Raw genomic sequence first — 15,452 nt, 5'->3', positions numbered from 1 at the left:
GATGCAAGTCCCAATTCTAGAGTCAATACCCTCAAAATCTGATTTTGGCGCACATCATGCTCTTAGAACCTCATTTCGAAGCTTGTGGCTCGAAAGCCCCATTTTCAGAGCATCAAAATCAGTGTTTTGAGGCACAAGAAGGTTTCAAGATGCAAGTCCTGATTTTGAAGCCGGTAGCGTCAAAATTCAATTTTGACGCACATCGTGCTCTTAGAACCTTGTTTTGGAGCTTATGCCTCAAAATATTCAGTTTCGAAGCATTGAAATTGGTGTTTGGAGGCACAACAACCTTTCAAGACTTGCCCTATTCCAGAGCCTGTAGTGTCAAAACATGATTTTGATGCACATCGTGCTCTTAGAACCTCGTTTTGGAGCGTGTGGCTCAAAAGCTCTAGTTTCAAAACATCAAAATCAATGTTTAAAGGCACAACAAGGTTTCAAGAGACAAGTCCCGATTCTCAAGCTGATTGCGTCAAAACACAATTTTGACAAACATGGTGTTCTTAGAACCTCATTTCTGAGGTTGTGCCTCAAAAGCCTCTATGCCTCAAAATCTTCGGTTTTGAATCATCAAAATTGGTGTTTGGAGGCACAACAAGCTTTCAAGACATGATTTTGATGCACATCGTGCTCTTAGAACCTTGTTTCAGACCGTGTGGCTCGAAAGCTCTAGTTTTAAAATATCAAAATGAATGTTTAAAGGCACAATAAGGTTTTAAGATTCAAATCTCGATTATCAAGTTGATAGCGTCAAAACACGATTTTGACAAACATGATGTTCTCAGAACCCCATTTTGGAGGTTGTGCCTCAAAAGCCTCATTTTTTGGAGCATAAAAATTTGTGTTTGGAGGCACAACAAGGTTTCAAGATAGAAGTCCCAATTCCAGAGTCGGTAATGTCAAAATACAATTTTGATGTACATCGTGCTCTTTCAACCTCATTTCGGAGCTTGTGTCTTGAAAACCCTGATTTTGGAACATCAAAATCAATGTTTTGAGGCACAACAAGGTTTCAAGAAGCAAGTCCCTATTCCAGAGCCTATAGCGTCAAAATTCCATTTTGATGCATATCATTCTCTTAGAAGCTCATTTTGGAGCTTGTGCAAGTCCCGATTCTATAGTCAATAGTGTCATAATCGGATTTTGGCGCACATCGTGCTCTTAGAACGTCATTCCGAAGCTTTTGCCTTGAAAGCCCCACAATTGACTTGGTTCTGCTCCTCGATCTGCTTCTGGAATTGGATCCACCCCCTAGCGCCCTTAGAAGAGTAGGGGGCACAGATGCTTCTGGTACTTCAACAGGTGGGCCCTATATCTATAGGCAACTATGGAATCTCCAACGAGATCTGGATCTCTATCTCAATATCGATCCAAAAACAGGTATCTCTAAGGTCGGGTTCTGCATCTCGATTTGCAGGCACCGGTTTCGGAGCATCAAAATACATTTTTTGAGGCAACACAAGGTTTCAAGATGCAAGTCCTGATTCTTGAGCCGGTAGCGTCAAATTTTGATTTTGATGCACATCGTTCTCTTAGAACCTTGTTTTAGAGCTTATGCCTCAAAATCTTCGGTTTCGAAGCATCAAAATTGGTGTTTGGAGGCACAACAAGCTTTCAAGACGCAAGTCCCTATTCTAGAGCCCGTCGTGTCAAAACGTGATTTTGATGCACATCGTGCTCTTAGAACCTCGTTTCAGAGCGTGTGGCTCAAAAGCTCCAGTTTCAAAACATCAAAATCAATGTTTAAAGGCACAAACAAGGTTTCAAGACAAAAGTCCTGATTCTCAAGCTGATGGTGACGAAACATGATTTTGACAAACATGGTGTTCTTAGAACCTCATTTTGGAGGTTGTGCCTCAAAAGCCTCATTTTTAGAGCATAAATATTAGGTTGTGTTTGCAGGCACAACAAGGTTTCAAGACACAAGTCCCAATTCTAGAGTCGGTCGCGTCAAAACACAATTTTGCTGTACATCGTGCTCTTAGAACCTCATTTCGGAGCTTGTGCCTCGAAAGCCCTGATTTGGGAACATCAAAATCAATGTTTTGAGACACAAAAAGGTTTCAAGAAGCAAGTCCCTATTTCAGAGCCAGTAGCATCAAAATTCCATTTTGATGCACATCATTCTCTTAGAAGCTCATTTCGGAGCTTGTGCCTCGAAAGACCCAGTTTTTGAGAATCAAAATAAATGTTTGGAGGCACAACAAGGTTTCAAGATGCAAGTCCCGATTCTAGAGTCAATAGCATCAAAATCTGATTTTTCGCGCACATCGTGCTCTTAAAAGCTTATTTTGAAGCTTGTGCCTCGAGTTTTCAGAGCATCAAAATCAGTGTTTTGAGGCACAACAAGGTTTCAAGATGCAATCCATGATTTTAGACAAAGTCACATCAAATCAATTTTGATGCATATTGTGCTCTTAGAACCCTGTTTTAGAAATTGTACCTCAAAATCCCCAGTTTTGGAGCATCAAAATCGATGTTTGGAGGCACAACAAGGTTTCAAGATTCAAGTCCTGATTCTGGAGTGGGTAGCATCAAAATTTCATTTTGACGCCCATCGTGCTCTTAGAACCTTGTTTTGGAGCTTATGCCTCAAAATCTTCAGTTTCGAAGCGTCAAAATTGGTGTTTGAGGCACAACAAGCTTTCAAGATGCAAGTCCCTATTACGGAGCCTATAGTGTCAAAACGTGCTCTTAGAACCTCATTTTGGAGCATGTGGCTTGAAAGCTCCAGTTTCGAAACATAAAAAATCAATGTTTAAAGGCACAACAAGGTTTCAAGACACAAGTCCCGATTCTCAAGCTGATAGCGTCAAAACACAATTTTGACAAACATGGTGTTCTTAGAACCTTATTTTGGAGGTTGTGTCTCAAAAGCCTCGTTTTGGAGCTTATGCCTCAAAATCTTCGGTTTCCAAGCATCAAAATTGGTTTTTGGAGGCACAACAAGCTTTCAAGACGCAAGTCCCTATTTCGGAGCCTGTAGTGTCAAATCATGATTTTTCTATACATCGTGCTCTTACAACCTCATTTCGGAGCTTCTGCCTTGAAAGCCTTGATTTTCGAACATCAAAATCAATGTTTTGAGGCGCAACAAGGTTTCAACAAGTAAGTCCCTATTGCAGAGCCTGTAGCGTCACAATTCCATTTTGATGCACATCATTCTCTTAGAAGCTCATTTCGGAGCTTGTGCCTCGAAAGACCTAGTTTTGGAGCATCAAAATCAATGTTTGGAGGCACAACAAGGTTTCAAGATGCAAGTCACGATTCTAGAGTCAATAGCGTCAAAATCTGATTTTGGCGCACATCGTGCTCTTAGAACATCATTTCGAAGCTTGTGCTTCGAAAGCCCTGATTTGGGAGCATCAAAATCAATGTTTTGAGGCATAACAAGGTTTCAAGATGCAAGCCCCACTTCAAGAGCCAGTAGCATCAAAATTCAATTTTGATGCACATTCTGCTCTTAGAACACTGTTTTAGAAATTGTGCCTCAAAAGCCCCAATTTTGGAGGATCTAAATAAATGTTTGGAGGCACAACAAGGTTTCAAGATGCAAGTCCTGATTCTGGAGCCGGTAGCATCAAAATTTGATTTTGAATCACATCGTGCTCTTAGAACCTCCTTTCAAAGGTCGTGGCTCGAAAGCTCCAGTTTCAAAACATCAAAATCAATGTTTAAAGGCACAACAAGGTTTCAAGAAAGAAGTCCGGATTCTCAAGCTGATAGCGTCAAAACATGATTTTGACAAACATGGTGTTCTTAGAACCTCAATACGGAGGTCGTGCGTCAAAAGCCTCATTTTTGGAGCATAAAAATTAGTGTTTGGAGGGTCAAAAAGGTTTCAAGACACAAGTCCCAATTCCAGAGTCGGTAGCGTCAAAACCCAATTTTCATGTACATCGTGCTCTTAGAACCTCATTTTAAAGCTTGTGCCTTGAAAGACCCAGTTTTGGAGCATCAAAATCAATGTTTGGAGGCACAACAAGGTTTCAAGATACAAGTCCTGATTCTAGAGTCAATAGCGTCAAAATATGATTTTGGCGCACATCGTGCTCTAAGAACCTAATTTTGAAGCTTGTGCCTTGAAAGCCCCGGTTTCAAAGCATCAAAATTAGTGTTTTGAGGCACAACAAGATTTCAAGATGCAAGCCCCATTTCTAGAGCCAGTAGCATCAAAATTGAATTTTGATGCACATTGTGCTCTTAGAACCCTGTTTTAGAAATTGTGCCTCAAAAGCCCCAGTTTTGGAGCATCAAAATCGATATTTGGAGGCACAACAATGTTTCAAGATAAAAGTCCTAGCGTCAAAATTTGATTTTACCACACATCGTGCTCTTAGAACCTTGTTCTGGAGCTTATGCCTTAGAATCTTTGGTTTCGAAGCATCAAAATTGGTGTTTGGAGGCATAACAAGCTTTCAAGACAAAGGTCCCTATTCCGGAGCTTGTAGTGTCAAAACATTATTTTGATGCACATCGTGCTCTTAGAACCTCGTTTAGGAGCGTGTAGCTCAAAAGGTCCAGTTTCAAAATATCAAAATCAATGTTTAAAGGCACAACAAGGTTTCAAGACACAAGTCCCGATTCTTAAGCTGATAGCGTTGAAAGATGATTTTGACAAACATGGTGTTCTTAGAACCTCATTTAATGTACATTGTGCTCCTAGAACCTCGTTTCAGAGCTTGTGCCTTGAAAGCCCAGATTTTGGAACATCAAAATTAATGTTTTGGGGCACAACAACATTTCAAGAAGCAAGTCCCTAATGCAGAGCCTTTTGACGCACATCATTCTCTTAGAAGCTCATTTTGGAGCATCAAAATCAATATTTGGAGGCACAACAAGGTTTCAAGACGCAAGTCTCGATTCTAGAGTCAATCAAAATTAGTTTTTTGAGGCACAACAAGGATTTTAGTTTTAAGCCCCAATTCAAGAGCTAGTAGCATCAAAATTCAAATTTGATGCACATTGTGCTCTTAGAACCCTGTTTTAGATATTCTGCCTCAAAAGCCCCAGTTTTGGAGTATCAAAATCGACGTTAGGATACACAACAAGGTTTCAAGATGCAAGTCCTAATTCTAGAGCCGGTAGCATCAAATTTTTTTTTGGAGCTTATGCCTCAAAATCTTCGGTTTCGAAGCATCAAAATTGGTGTGTGGAGGCACAACAAGCTTTCAAGAAGCAAGTCCCTATTCTGGAGCCTGTAGTGTCAAAATGTGATTTTGATGCACATCATGCATTCAGAACCTTGTTTCAAAGCGTGTGGCTCAACAGCTCTAGTTTCAAAACATCAAAATCAATGTTTAAAGGCACAACAAGGTTTCAAGACACGAGTCCCGATTTTCAAGCTGACAGCGTGAAAAAATGATTTTTACAAACATGGTGTTCTTAGAACCTCATTTTGGAGGTTGTGCCTCAAAAGCCTCGTATTTGGAGCATAAAAATTAGTGTTTGGAGGCACAACAAGGTTTCTAGACACAAGTCCCAATTTCAGAATTGATAGCGTCAAAATGCAATTTTGATGTAGATCGTGCTATTAGAAGCTCATTTCGGAGCTTGTGCCTTCAAAGCCTCGATTTTAGAACATCAAAATCAATGTTTTGAGGCAGAACAAGGTTTCATGTAGCAAGTCCCTATTCCAGAGCCTCTAGCATCAAAATTCCATTTTGACGCACATCATTCTCTTAGAAGCTCATTTCGGAGCTTATGCCTTGCAAGACCCAGTTTTGGAATATCAAAATCAATGTTTGGAGGCACAACAAGGTTTCAAGATACAAGTCCCGATTCTCAAGTCAATAGCGTCAAAATATGATTTTGGCGCACATCGTGGTCTTAGAACCTCATTTTGATGCTTGTGCCTCGGAAACCCCGGTTTTGGAGCAACAAAATCAGTGTTTTGAGGCACAACAAGGTTCCAAGATGCAAGCCCCGATTCTAGAGCCAGTAGCATCAAAATTCAATTTTGATGCACATTGTGCTCTTAGAATCTTGTTTTAGAAATTGTGCCTCAAAAGCCCCAGTTTTGGAGCATCAAAATCGATGTTTGGAGGCACAACAAGGTTTCAAGATGCAAGTCCTGATTTTGGAGCCGGTAGCGTCAAAATTTGATTTTGACGCCCATTGTGCTCTTAGAACCTTGTTTTGGAGCTTATGCCTCAAAATTGGTGTTTGGAGGCACAATAAGCTTTCAAGATGCAAGTCCCTATTACGGAGCCTATAGTGTCAAAACGTGATTTTGATGCACATTGTGCTCTTAGAACCTCGTTTCGGAGCATGTGGCTCGAAAGCTCCAGTTTCGAAACATAAAAAATCAATGTTTAAAGGCACAACAAGGTTTCAAGACACAAGTCCCGATTCTCAAGCTGATAGCGTCAAAACTCAATTTTGACAAACATGGTGTTCTTAGAACCTTATTTTGGAGGTTGTGTCTCTTTAAACCTTGTTGTGTTTGGAGGCACAACAAGGTTTAAAGAGACATGTCCCAATTCTAGAGTCGATAGCGTCGAAACGCAATTTTGATAAATATCGTACTCTTAGAACCTCATTTCGGAGCTTGTGCCTTGAAAGCCCTGATTTGGGAACATCAAAATCAATGTTTTGAGGCACAAGGTTTCAAGAAGCAAGTCCCTATTCTAGAGCCTGTAGCGTCAAAATTTCATTTTGACGCACATCATTCTCTTAGAAGCTCATTTCAGAGCTTGTGCCGCAAAAGACCTAGTTTTGGAGTATCAAAATTAATGTTTGGAGGCACAACATGGTTTCAAGATGCATGTCCCGATTCTAGAGTCAATAGCGTCAAAATCTGATTTTGGTGCACATTTCGAGGCACAACAAGCTTTCAAGACGCAAGTCCCTATTCCGGAGCCTGTAGTGTCAAAATGTGATTTTGATGCAGAGCGTACTCTTAGAACCTTGTTTCGGAGCGTGTGGCTCGAAAGCTACAGTTTCGAAACATTAAGATCAATTTTTAAAGGCACAACAAGGTTTCAAGACACAAGTCCCGACTCTTAAGCATAAAAATCAGTGTTTGGAGGCACAACAAGGTTTGTAGACACAAGTTCCAATTTCAGAGTCGGTAGCGCTAAAACAAAATTTTGATGTATATCGTGCTCTTAGAACCTCATTTTGGAGCTTTTGCCTTGGAAGCCCTGATTTTGGAACATCAAAATCAATGTTTGGAGGAACAACAAGGTTTCAAGATGCAACTCTTGATTCTAGAGTCAATATCGCCAAAATTTTATTTTGGTGCACATCATGCCCTTAGAACCTCATTTCGAAGCTTGTGCCTCGAAAGCCCCAGTTTCAGAGCATCAAAATCAGTGTTTTGAGGCACGACAAGGTTTCAAGATGCAAGCCCCGATTATAGAGCCAGTAGCATCAAAATTCAGTTTTGATGCACATTGTGCTCTTAGAACCCTGTTTTAGAAATTGTGCCTCAAAAGCCCCAATTTTGAAGCATCAAAATTGATGTTAGGAGACACAATAAGGTTTCAAGATGCAAGTCTTGATTCTGGAGTTGGTAGCGTTGAAATTTGATTTTGATGCACATAGTGCTCTTAGAACCTTGTTTTGGAGCTTATCTCTCAAAATCTATGGTTTCGAATCATCAAAATTGGTGTTTGAAGGCACAACAAGCTTTCAAGACGCAAGTCCCTATTCCGGAGCCTGTAGTGTCAAAACATGATTTTGATGCACATCGTGCTCTTAGAACATTGTTTCGAAATGTGTGGCTCAGAAGCTCCATTTTTGAAACATCAAAATCATTATTTAAAGGCCACCACAAGGTTTCAAGACACAAGTCCCGATTCTCAAGTTGATAGCGTCAAAACACGATTTTGACAAAGATGGTGTTCTTAGAACCTCATTTCGGACGTTGTGGCTCAAAAGCCTCATTTTTGGACCATAAAAAATAGTGTTTGGAGGCACAACAAGGTTTCAAGACACAAGTCCCAATTCTCCACTAGCATCGAAATTCAATTTTGATGCACACTGTGCTCTTAAAACCATGTTTTGGAGCATCAAAATCGATGTTTGGAGGCACAACAAGGTTTCCAAATGCAAGTCCTGATTTTGAAGCCAGTAGTGTCAAATTTTGATTTTGACGCACATCGTGCTCTTAGAACCTTGTTTTGGAGCTTATCTCATAAAATCTTTGGTTTCGAAGCATCAAAATTGGTGTTAGGAAGAACAACAAGCTTTCAAGACGCAGTCGCTATTCTGGAGCTTGTAGTGTCAAAACGTGATTTTGATGTACATTGTGCTCTTAGAACGTCATTTCGGAGCATGTGGCTCAAAAGCCCCAGGTTTGGAGCATCAAAATCGATGTTTGGAGGCACAACAAAGTTACAAGATGCAAGTCCTGATTCTAGAGCCGGTAGTGTCAAAACGTGATTTTGAAGCACATCGTGCTCTTAGAACCTCATTTCAGAGCGTTTGGCTCGAAAGCTCCAGTTTCGAAACATCAAAAACAATGTTTAAAGGCACAACAAGGTTTCATGATACAAGTCCCAATTCTCAAGTTGATAGCATCAAAACACGATTTTTACAAACATGGTGTTCTTAGAACCTCATTTCAGAGGTTGTGCCTCAAAAGCCTCGATTTTGGAGCAAAAAAATTAATGTTTGGAGGCACAACAACGTTTCAAGACACAAGTCCCAATTCCAGAGTCGGTAGCGTCAAAACGCAATTTTGATGTACATCGTGCTCTTAGAACGTCATTTCGGAGCCTGTGCCTTGAAAGCCTTGATTTTGGAACATGAAAATCAATGTTTTGAGGCACAACAAGGTTTCAAGAAGCAAGTCCCTATTACCGAGCTTGTAGCATCAAAATTCCATTTTGACGCACATCATTCTCTTAGAAGCTCATTTCGGAGCTTGTGCCTCGAAAGACCCAGTTTTGGAGCATCAAAATCAATGTTTGGAAGCACAACAAGTTTTCAAGATGCAAGTCTCGATTCTAGAGTCAATACAATCAAAATCTAATTTTGGCGCACATCGTGCTCTTAGAACCTCATTTCGAAGCTTGTGCCTGGAAAATCACGGTTTCAGAGCATCAAAATCAATTTTTTTAGGCACAACAAGGTTTCAAGATGCAAGCCCCGATTCTAGAGCCAGAAGCAGCAAAATTCAATTTAGAAATTGTCCCTCAAAAGCCTCAGTTTTGGATCATCAAAATTGATGTTTGGAGGAACAACAAGGTTCCAAGATGCAAGCCCTGATTCTAGAGCCGGTAGAGTCAGAATTTGATTCTTATGCACATTGTGCTCTTAGAACCTTGTTTTGGAGCTTATGCCTCAAAATCTTCGGTTTCGAATTATCAAAATTGGTGTTTGCAAGCACAAATAGCTTTCAAGATGCAAGTCCCTATTCCGGAGCCTGTAGTGTCAAAATGTGATTTTGATGCACATTGTGCTCCTAAAAGCTCACTTCAGAGCGTGTTGCTCGAAAGCTCCAGTTTCGAAACATCAAAATTAATGTTTAAAGGCACAACAAGGTTTCAAGACACAAGTACCGATTCTCAAGCTGATAGCATCAAAACACGATTTTGACAAACATCGTGTTCTTAGAACCCCATTTCAAAGGTTGTGCCTCAAAAGCCTCTTTTTTGGAGCATAAAATTTAGTGTTTGGAGGCACAACAAGGTTTCAAGACACAAATCCCAATTCTAGAGTCGGTAGCATCAAAACGCAATTTCGATGTACATCGTGTTCTTAGAACCTCATTTCGGAGCTTGTGCCTTGAAAGCCCTGATTTGGGAACATCAAAATCAATGTTTTCAGGCACAACAAGGTTTCAAGAAGCAAGTCCCTATTCCGGAACCTGTAGCGTCAAAATTCCATTTTCACGCACATCATTCTCTTAGAAGCTCATTTCGAAGCTTGTGCCTCGAAAGACCTAGTTTTGGAGCATCAAAATCAATGTTTGGAGGCAGAATAAGGTTTCAAGATGCAAGTCTCGATTCTAGAGTCAATAGCGTCAAAATTTGATTTTGGCGCACATCATGCTCTTATAACCTAATTTCAAAACTTAAGCCTTGAAAGCCCCAGTTACAGAGCATCAAAATCAGTGTGCCTCAAAAGCCCCAATTTTGGAGCATCAAAATCGATGTTTGGAGGCACAACAAGGTTTCAAGATGCAAGTCCTGATTCTGGACATCGTGCTCTTAGAACCTTGTTTTGGAGCTTATGCCTCAAAATCTTTGGTTTTGAAGCATCGAAATTGGTGTTTGGAGGCACAACGAGCTTTTAAGATGCAAGTCCCTATTCCAAAGTTTGTAACGTCAAAACACAATTTTGATGTACATCGTGCTCTTAGAACCTCATTTCAGGGATTGTGCCTTGAAAAGACCAATTTTTGGAGCATGAAAGTCAATGTTTGGAGGCACAACAAGGTTTCAAGATGCAAGTCCTGATTCTAGAGCTGATAGCGTCAAAATTTGATTTTGACGCACATCGTGCTCTTAGAACCTTGTTTTGGAGCTTATGCCTAAAAATCTTCAGTTTCAAATCATCAAAATTGGTGTTAAAAGGCATAACAAGGTTTCAAAACACGAGTCCCTATTCTCAAGGTGATAGCGTCAAAAAATGATTTTTACAAACATGGTGTTCTTAGAAACTCATTTCGGAAGTTGTGCCTCAAAAGCCTCGTTTAGGGAGCCCTGATTTTGGAACATCAAAATCAATGTTTTGGGGCACAACAACTTTTCAAGAAGCAAGTCCGTATTTCGCAGCCTAGAATTTTGACGCACATCATTCTCTTAGAAGCTCATTTCGGAGCTTGTGCCTAGAAAGACCCAGTTTCGGAGCATCAAAATCAATGTTTGGAAGCACAACAAGATTTTAAGATGCAAGTCCCGATTCTAGAGTCAATAGTGTCAAAATTTGATTTTGGCGCACATCGTGCTCTTAAAACCTCATTTCAAAGCTTGTGCCTAAGCCCTAGTTTCGGAGCATCAAAATCAGTTTTTTGAGGCACAACAAAGTTTCAAGATGCAAGCCCCGATTCTAGAGCCAGTAGGATCAAAATTCAATTTTTATGCACATTGTCCTCTTAGAACCCTATTTTAGAAATTGTGCCTCAAAAGCCCCAGTTTTGGAGCATCAAAATCGATGTTTGGAGGCACAACAAGGTTTCAAGATGCAAGTCCTGATTTTGGAGCAGGTAGCATCAAAATTTGATTGTAACACACGTCCTGCTCTTAGAACCTTTTTTTGCAGCTTATGCCTCAAAATCTTCAGTTTCGAAGCGTCAAAATTGGTGTTTGGAGGCACAACAAACTTTCAAGATGTAAGTTCCTATTATGGAGCTTGTAGTGTCAAAACATGATTTTGATGCACATCGAGCTCTTAAATCCTCGTTTCGGAGCATGTGGCTCGAAAGCTCCAGTTTCAAAACATCAAAATAATGTTTAAAGGCATAATAAGGTTTCAAGACACAAGTCCCAATTCTCAAACTAATAACGTCAAAACATGATTTTGACAAACATGGTGTTCTTAGAACTTCATTTCAAAGATCGTGCCTTAAAAGCCTCATTTTTGGAGAATAAAAATTAGTGTTTGGAGGCACAACAAAGCTTCAAGACACAATTCTCAAATCCAGAGTCGGTAGCCTCAAAACGCAATTTTGATGTACATCGTGCTCTTAGAACTTCATTTCAGAGTTTGTGCTCTTAGAATTATTCCCCGATTCAAGGTAGGGTTCTTGACTAATTCCCGTTGAGCACATACTGTCAGGGGGAGGACACAACCTTTCTCTGAGCAAGTCCCGATTCTAGAGTCAGTAGAGTCAAAATCTGATTTTGGCAAACATCGTGCTCTTAGAACCTCATTTCAAAGCTTGTGCCACAAAAGCCCCGATTTCAGAGCATCAAAATCAGTGTTTTGAGGCACAATGAGGTTTCAAGATGCAAGCCTTGATTCTGGACCTGGTAGAATCAAAATTTGATTTTGACGCACATCGTGCTCTTAGAACCTTATTTTGGAGCTTATGCCTCAAAATCTTTGGTTTCGAAGCATGAAAATTGGTGTCTCGAGGCACAACAAGCTTCCAAGACGCAAGTCCCTATTCCGGAGTCTGTAGTGTCAAAACATGATTTTCACAAACATGGTGTTCTTAGAACTTCATTTCGGAGGTTGTGCCTCAAAAGGCGTGTTTTTGTAGCATAAAAATTAGTGCTTGTGCTTTGAAAGCCCCAATTCAGACCATCAAAATCAGTGTTTTGAGGCATAACAAGGTTTCAAAATGCAAGCCCCGATTCTAGAGCCAGTAGCATCAAAATTCAATTTTGATGCACATTGTTCTCTTAGAACCCTGTTTTAGAAATTGTGCCTCAACAGCCCCAGTTTTGGAGCATCAAAATCGATGTTTGGAGGAAAACAAGGCTTCAAGTTGCAAGTCCTGATTCTAGAGGCGGTTGCGTCAAAATTTGCAAGTCCTGATTCTGGAGCCGGTAGAGTCAAAATTTGATTTTGACGCACATCGTGCTCTTAGAACCTTGTTTTGGAGCTTATGCCTCAAAATCTTTGGTTTCGAAGCATCAAAATTGGTGCCTGGAAGCACAACAAGCTTTCAAGATGCAAGTCCCTATTCTGGAGCATGTAGTGTCAAAACCTTATTTTGATGCACATCGTGCTCCTATAACTTCCTTTCAGAGCGTGTGGCTTGAAAGCTCCAGTTTCCAAACATCAAAAGCTATGTTTAAAGGCACAACAAGATTTCAAGACACAAGTCCCGATTTTCAAGCTGATAGTGTCAAAACATGATTTTGACAAACATGGTGTTCTTAAAACCTAATTTTGGAGGTCGTGCCTCAAAATCCTCATTTTTAGAGCATAAAAATTAGTGTTTGGACGCATAACAAAGTTTCAAGACACAAGTCCCAATTCCAGAGTCGGTAGCCTCAAAACATAATTTTGATGTACATCGTGCTCTTAGACCATCAAACTCAATGTTTTGGGGCACAATAAGGTTTCAAGAAGCAAGTCCCTATTCGGGAGCCTGTAGCGTCAAAATTCCATTTTGACGCACATCATTCTCTTAGAAGCTCATTTCAAAGCTTGTGGCTCGAAAGACCCAGTTTTGGAGCATCAAAATGCATGTTTGGAGGCACAATAAGGTTTCAAGATGCAAGTGCCGATTCTAGAGTCAATAGCGTCAAAATCTGAAAATCTGATTTTGGCGCACATCATGCTCTTAGAACCTTGTTTTGGAGTTTGTGCCTCAAAATCTTCAGTTTCAAAGCATCAAAATTGGTGTTTGGATGCACAACAAGCTTTCAAGACGCAAGTCCCTATTTCGGAGCCTGTAGTGTGAAAACGTGATTTTGATGCACATTGTGCTGTTAGAAGCTCGTTACAGAGAGTATGGCTTGAAAGCTCCAGTTTCAAAACATCAAAATCAATGTTTAAAGGTACAACAAGGTTTCAAGACACAAGTCCCAGTTCTCAAGCTGATAGCGTCAAAACACGATTTTCACAAACATGATGTTCTTAGAACCTCATTTCGGAGGTTGTCAATCAAAAGCCTCATTTTTGGAGCATATAATTTAGTGTTTGGAGGCACAAAATGTTTTACATACACAAGTGCCAATTCTAGAGTCGGTAGCATCAAAACTCAATTTTGATGTACATCGTGCTCTTAGAACCTCATTTCGGAGCTTGTGCCTTGCAAGCCAGGATTTTGGAACATCAAAATCAATGTTTTGAGGCACAACAAGGTTTCAAGATGCAAGTCCGTATTCCAGAGCCATTAGTGTCAAAATTCTATTTTGACGCACATCATTCTCTTAGAAGCTCATTTCAGAGCTTGTGCCTCGAAAGACCCAGTTTTGGAGTATCAAAATCAATGTTTGGAGGCACAATAAGGTTTCAAGATGCAAGTCCTATTTCTAGATTCAATAGCATCAAAATCTGATTTTGGCAAACATCGTGCTCTTAGAACCTCATTTCGAAGCATCAAAATCTGTGTTTTGAGGCACAACAAGGTTTCAAGATGCAAGCCCTGATTCTAGAGCCAGTAGCATCAAAATTTAATTTTCATGCACATTGGTCTCTTAGTACCTTGTTTTAGAAATTGTGCCTCAAAATCTTTCGTTTCGAAGCATCAAAATTGGTGTCTGGAGGCACAACAAGCTTTCAAGACGCAAGTCCCTATTCCGGAGCTTGTAGTGTCAAAACATGATTTTGATGCACATCGTGCTCTTAGAACCTCGTTTCGGAGCGTGTGGCTGAAAAACTCCAGTTTCCAAACATCAAAAGCTATGTTTAAAGGCACAACAAGGTTCAAGACACGAGTCCTGATTCTAAAGCTGATAGCGTCAAAACACGATTTTCACAAACATGGTGTTCTTAGAACTTTATTTCGGAGGTTGTGCCTCAAAAGGCGCATTTTTGGAGCATAAAAATTAGTGCTTGTGCCTCGAAAGCCCCGATTTAAGAGCATCAAAATCAGTGTTCTAAGGCACAACAAGGTTTCAAGATCCAAGCCCCAATTTTAGAGCCAGTAGCATCAAAATTCAATTTTGATGCACATTGTGCTCTTAGAACCCTGTTTTAGAAATTGTGTGTCAAAAGCCCCAGTTTTGAAGCATCAAAATCGATGTTTGGAGGCACAACAAGGTTTCAAGATACAAGTCTGGATTGTCAAGCTGATTGGGTAAAAACACGATTTTGACAAACATGGTCTTCTTAGAACCTCATTTCAAAGGTTGTGCCTCAAAAGCCTCGTTTTTGGAGCATAAAAATTAGTATTTAGAGGCACAACAGGGTTTCAAGACACAAGTCCCAATTCCAGAGTCGGTAGTGTCAAAATGCAATTTTGATGTACAACGTACTCTTAGAACCTCATTTCAGAGCTTGTGCCTTGAAAGCACTGATTTTGGAACATCAAAATCAATAGCCTGTAGCGTCAAAATTTCATTTTGACGCACATCATTCTCTTACAAGCTTATTTCGGAGCTTGTGCCAAGAAAGACCCAGTTTTGGAGCATCAAAATCAATGTCCTGAGGCACAACAAGTTTCAAGATGCAAGTCTCGATTCTAGAGTCAATAGTGTCAAAATTTGATTTTAGCGCACATCATGCTCTTAGAACCTCATTTCGAAGCTTGTTCCTCAAAAGCCCCAATTTCAGAGCTTCAAAATCAATGTTTTGAGGCACAACAAGTTTTCAAGATGCAAGCCCCGATTCTAGAGCCAATAGCATCAAAATTCAATTTTGATGCACATTGTGCTCTTAGAACCCTGTTTTAGAAATTGTGCCTCAAAAGCCCCAGTTTTGGAGCATCAAAATCAATGTTTGGAGGCACAACAAGGTTTCAAGATGCAAGTCTTGATTCTTCAGCTGATAGTGTCATTATTTGATTTTGACGCACATTGTACTCTTAGAACCTTGTTTTGGAGCTTATGCCTCAAAATCTTCGGTTTTGAAGCATTGAAATTCGTGTTTGGAGGTACAAC

The sequence above is a fragment of the Cryptomeria japonica genome, chromosome 2, assembly GCF_030272615.1.
Source record: "Cryptomeria japonica chromosome 2, Sugi_1.0, whole genome shotgun sequence".
NCBI classification, from domain to species: Eukaryota; Viridiplantae; Streptophyta; class Pinopsida; order Cupressales; family Cupressaceae; genus Cryptomeria; species Cryptomeria japonica.
This window is presented reverse-complemented; position numbering follows the sequence as displayed.